The sequence below is a fragment of the Vigna angularis genome, chromosome 6, assembly GCF_016808095.1.
Source record: "Vigna angularis cultivar LongXiaoDou No.4 chromosome 6, ASM1680809v1, whole genome shotgun sequence".
Taxonomy (NCBI): domain Eukaryota; kingdom Viridiplantae; phylum Streptophyta; class Magnoliopsida; order Fabales; family Fabaceae; genus Vigna; species Vigna angularis.
In genome coordinates, this window is record NC_068975.1 from 20,593,745 (window position 1) to 20,599,826 (window position 6,082).

The window sequence follows — 6,082 nt, forward strand, 5'->3', positions numbered from 1 at the left end:
CAAACTAATTTTTTTAAAAAAAAATTAGTCAAAATATTATAATTGTAGAAAATAATTTGATTTGAAGAATTCTAATTTAAAAGTTGCAATTACTTCTTTTAGAAAAATAACAGCCTCAAGAGCTGAAATTTCAAAAAATATATATAAGAAAATCTAATAATAAATGAGGAAAGAATAATACATATGTATCTATAAATAGAAGTTAAGTTATAAGCTTTGAAGTGTAAATTCTTTTAATAAAATCAACAACATTTTTCCAGTAAACTTTTAACATATTTGTTTTAAATAAAAGGTATAATACACTATATTGATTGATGGAATACAGGTGAGGCCATATTTGCATATTTGCATATGTGCATAATTTATAAAGAAAAAACTTATGAGTAGAAAAATGATTAACCGTTATCTATTGTGATTTAATAACAAGTTGAAGGTGACGTGATTTATGGGTTCTTTTTACTAAATTAGTGTATTTTTTTTAATTTAAAATATGAATAAAGGTAAGTTGTGTCATCTTAACACAATAATTTTAGTATGAAGTGTAAGGTAATATAATTTTAATGCAAAAATATTTTTAACCTCAAATCATGTTAAAATGACTATGGTTTTATTTTTATGCATTTTAAATTTATTAGTTTAAAATATTTTATGCTTATTTCAATTTAAAATACTACTTTCATCCACATTTTGTTATATAATGAGGTGTAAAGCCTTCATTTTTTTTTATAGTTCTATAAATGTTCTGACTTTTATGTTACATATAATACATATTCTAAAGAATAAAGACATATTACATGAAAATAAATAATTAAAATTTGAAAAAATACCATTATCTCACATTAAACTTACATATGTTTTATGCTTTTATTTTCTAAACTTGTGTGTTATTATATAATTTGACCCTTTTAAAGGTTGAGAATTATTTTAGAAAACAAAGTAAAATAGTAATTAGTAATTAAAAATTATAATTAATTTAAAATTTTATTATATATGTTTAATTTTATTATGATTTTAAATTTTATTTCACTACAAAAAAGTAGGGTATTACCGAAGGCCAGAAGCCCTCGGAAAATGCCAAAGGCCGTCGATAATGGGTGTTTACCGAAGGCTTATCGACGGCCAAAAATCCTTCGGTAAATCTCTTGTCGCTAACAATTACCGAGGGCTTCTGGCCTTCGGTAATTACCGAAGGGCAAAGGCCTTCGGTAATTACCGAAGGGCAGAAGCCTTCGGTAATTACCGAAGGGCCAAGGCCCTCGGTAAAGCCTTCGGTACGGTGCAGAGAAATATTTGTTTTAATTGTTTTGCTGTTCTACCACACATACCTGCATATCATATTCACAACACACAGACCTGTATAACAGTTTCAATTTACAAACAAACAGACCTGCATATATATATTGTCCATCCCAAAATTTTATATTCATTGATGGAAAAGCATAAAGTACTATAACATTATTATCATAATGTACTAACATCAATTATATTCTAACAATATCATAATAACATTTAAATGTACTATGATCAATAACAAAATGAAACTAAAAATCTACATAGTCTTCAGAAACATGTTCATCCTCCTGGTCATCTGTAGATGGCTGGACTGGTGTGGGCTAGACTGGTGTGGGCTGATGAGGGACGGCGGGTGACGGGGAGGGTCGTGGCTGGGTCGGAGGGACAATGGAAGGAGTGTCTGAAGTTTGAGGCAGCGCTCTCATGACAAGGGCCTTGAAGCTTGAGAACTCATCTCTCAAGTCACTGTATTCTTCTCTCAATGCACGGTTTTCGTGGTCACGTTGGTCCAGTAGCTGTGTCAAGCGCTGGATGGGTCTGTGCAAAGACCTCGTCAACATGGACCGCTCGTCCAAGAGCTTGTGCCTGTAACATAATTTAGACTTAACATGGAATCCAATAATGTGGAAACCAAAGGAGATAAACCCAGCTTTTTCCAATCCAAATTCCAAATTTAACTGTGACTAAAAACCAAACAGCAACTAAAATGTACACTGCAGCAGCAAAATGAGTAGAAAAATGATGGTTTCAGTGGTAAAAATGAGTGGCAGTGGTTTTAGGGATCAAATGACACCTAAAGGAAGTTTATATCATCATATTGAACATGTAGAAGCAGTGAAACAAGCAAGAAAAAATCTACTGCAGAATTTCAGTTGTGCACTTGCTAAAAGTGACCAAAATTTGCTGATGTAGCAAGTATATTTCGGTTTGGCTCAAAATTGACCATATGAACAATAGAAAACAACTTTCAATTCACCAAAAATGACTCCATAAGCAATGAAACACAACCAAAACAGTCAAGCTCTCAATATGAGGTGTGCACTTGCAAATTTAAGGCAAAAGTGATGGTTCAAAAGGTGATTTGGTACATTGGCTGGAGAAAGACCAAATGAACAGTGCTAACAACTTTAAACCATCAAATTGAAAATGTTTAAGCACTAAGACAGTCAAGGGACACAATGCAGCAGAAAATCACAAGTTCACTTCCACATTTAGGCAAAATTTGGTGGTTTAATGGGTCATTCTGCATAAACACGTTTGGAAACATTATTTGATGGTTGGGGCAACTTTTATCATCAATTTGAACATGTTTAGACACTAAGACAGCAAAGAATCACACTGCACTAGAAAATCACTACTTCACTTCCAAAATAAGGCAAAATTGATGGTTTAGGAAGTGATTTTGCATATGAGCTCAAATTTGACCAAATGAACAGTGCATACATGTTTCAAATGGTAAAATACACTTGCACAAATGTGTAAAATGCACTGAAATGGACAGATTCAACAAAACACCCCTGCTGTAGCCAATTATGCAGCACTTTTTACTAAAAAAATTGCACTAGAATTCAAGGAAACACTGCAATCATGTTTATCATCATCAAATAAATTTGTTCAAAGTTGTAGATGCAAAAAAAATCTGAACAAAACAGATTGCACATGTCAAACCAGAGAAGTATTTTTATGCAGATTTTTAAATAAGTTTATGATGAACTCAACCACTCATTTTGCAATTAAGTGATTAATATGAGTTGCTACACCTTTAGCAATGCTTATCAACATCAAACATACTTGCACGATGCTTAAGAGACAAGAAAATCTGGACAGAAACAGCTTGAAGAGATGGGGTAGTGCAATGCCTTTGATGCAGCAATCAAAATAAGCTTTCTATATCACAAATCTGCAACTATACCACAAAAAATACTGAAATATTGGTGGTTTGAATGGTCATTTTGCACAAAAGTGTTTATAATCATAATTTTATGGTTTTAGCAACTTTTCTTTATGAAATATGACTTGTACAAGCTGCCAGCACATGCTAAATATGATTAAATCAAAATATCACTGTTTCAATTGCTCTTTAACACCAACTTTAACCATTTTCACCAACCAAATTCAAGCATAAGAATCAAATTGGATTGTAATCATGTTTAAGCATTAGAAAGTCCAACACAGGTTTAAGCATTAGAAAGTCCAACACAGGTTTGACCTTTGCTGGCTATTTTACTGATAATTTTTCCCACCGACCTCCAAATGATGTGATTCTTTTTTTATTAGAAACTAGACTCAAAAATCTTTCCAATGACTACTAATTTGTAATTTTTGGACATTTGAGTTGGTACAGTTTATTGTTTCAAGTTAGCGTTTCATATATTTTTGCCAACTCTGACCTTTGCTTGTTCTTTTGCTCATAACTTTCTCCACCGAACTCCAAATGAGTTGATTCTTGTTTTGTTGGAATCTATACTCAAAAACCTTTCAAATTAATGCTTAGAAATCAAATTTACACCTTCTTTGACACTGTAATCGATTACAAGGACACTGTAAACGATTACCCGAGAGAAAATTGGATTTTGTACAGAAAGTCCAACACAGGTACTCAGTCAGGTGAACAGGGGTCACCATTGTTAAAAGAAGTGAGTTTTAAGCACTTTTGATCTTGTCTTAGGCTGGTCCTGGTGTTTTAGTGGAGGAAAGTGATGTTTTGGCACCCCATGATGGAGGAAAGAAACAATGTTTATGAGATGAGCAACTTGGGAGAAATAACATGTTATCAACTTTGACCTTTGCTGGCTAGGTAATTCTTTGCTTTTGACAAGTTTCCTAGCTTCATTCCACTAGTTTAGACATGTTAGGATGTTCACATACCTTAGAATGAGTCTACATTAGGTGAAATGACAATTTGTCACCTTATAAGTACACTTTTTAGGTACTAAATACTCAAACTTTGAGTTTTAGGTGAAGAGAAGCCACTTGCAGCGTGAATGAAGTGAAGATAATTCCACCAGCAGCTGCAGCTACCTACATGGTCTAGTTTGCAGCAGTCTAGCCACGTAGAGAAGCTTCACTCACGGCCTTTGAAGGAGGGGAAACATGTCCAGCAGCTATAGCTACCATCACATCCAGTTGGGAAGAAGAAGGAAGCTCACGGTTTCTTTGAGAAGCATGGCAGCAGCTCACGTTCAAAAGAAAGGCTTCTATGGAGTGGAAGAGCTAAGAGAGAAAAGGAGATGAGTTCAGGGCTGAATGGAGTTGGACGTGTGAAAGAAGAGGAATAGGGAAGGAAAGTCCAGCCACCACTCATGGTTGGCAAAGCTCCAGCTGCAACTCATTACTTTCAAAGTGAAGAATTTTGCAAGTTGGACAACACAAGGGCCACCACTTAGTTTGGCAAAGCTAACGTCCATGACAGGAATTCCAAATTAGTGAAAGTGTTGACATGGCCTACATAGAAAAGAGCTACCACCTAGCATTAGATAATTTTTCTTTGGCCTAAGAAAAGTAAAACCGTAAAGTTGGATGGAGAAAGGGCCACCACATTTTATTTTTGGCTGGAAACGTGATTTAAAGAAAGCAGCAAATGGAGATGGAGAAGCCACATTCAATACTTAAAGAAGCAAGCTTCGGAGTTGAAATGAAGAAAGCACCACGCCCACATGAGAAGCAAATCACACGGTCCAGCAAGAGGGAGAGAGGTGGACAACAACGTATGCATCCAACACATGTTTTGGAATAAAATAGGGAGCTCACGGCTGAAGAAAAATCAAGTGGTTCATTGGCTGGAAAGAAGAGTAGCTCACGGCCATGGCAACAGAGGAGGTGCTTACGGTGTAGCAGAGAGAAAATTATTAGGATTTAGAATTAGATTAGGAGTAGTTAGTACCACTCACGGCTTGGAAGAGGCTTCTGCCTCTTCCTTTTTCCTTTCCCACTACCAAGCTCTCTTAGTTTCCATTTTCAACAGTGCAAAATATAGTGTTTTAAAATGCATTAGCAATCAAAATGCCAACTTTGAACAATTTTTGTATAACAAATCATATTGCACAAACTAATTCAGAGCATACATTGAACAAAGTCACAACAAAGGCTTCTTAGCTTTTATACTTCATCAATAAAAATAACAACTTACCTCGACCGTAGCCCCTTCAATAGCCTCTGAAGCAGTACTGGAAGACCTTGCCACGCAGCCACACTGCCCTAGTTACGCCGCCTCGTCTATTCCGCGTCGTCCAATATCCTCCCTTGACAATGGTAGCCTTCAACTCAGCCACCCACCACCTTCCTCAGCTCACAACACTGGAAAACGCTACAAGAAAAAAGGTTCCACCATTGACGGGTAATCGAAAACAGTAACAGGAAAACAGAATGAGATGGGAGAATGGGACACTTCACCTATAATGGAGGAGTGGGGAAGAAGTGTATCCCGATTGTGGTGAGGGTGGAAGCAATCTGCAGAAGCCAGCCAGTGAGTTTGTCGATGAAGTTAGGGCAGAGAATGTGAAGATTGGGAAAGAATGAGTTTTCGCGAAATGAGGGCTTCGAAAATATCTCACTTTCTAATTTCATATACATTATTCACTTACCGACGGTCATTGACCTTCGGTAACCACTCATGTCCAGTCATCAGCCTTCGGTAAAGTCATGTTACACAAGCCTTCGGAAAAGCCTTCGATAAATCTAATTTACCGAAGGCCAAAAGGCCTTCGGTAATAAGCCTTGGCCTTCGGTAATAAGCCGCCGGTAATAAATGTTTTTCTTGTAGTGTTTGTTTAATTAATAATTATAAATA

The 6,082-nt window shown here is 35.9% G+C and overlaps 1 long non-coding RNA gene across 2 annotated transcripts; it reads right to left on the bottom strand.

Annotated features, from left to right (window-relative positions):
* Positions 1-1,300: 1,300 nt before the first annotated feature.
* Positions 1,301-5,842, bottom strand: LOC128197317 (uncharacterized). 2 transcript variants are annotated; one of them, XR_008249708.1, is made up of 3 exons: positions 5,686-5,842; positions 5,423-5,599; positions 1,301-1,878 (listed from the first exon to the last, which is right to left on the bottom strand). It is a non-coding gene; the product is annotated as an uncharacterized LOC128197317 (long non-coding RNA). The 2 variants fall into 2 exon arrangements; XR_008249709.1 differs by having other exon boundaries at positions 5,423-5,589; positions 5,686-5,841.
* Positions 5,843-6,082: the final 240 nt, after the last annotated feature.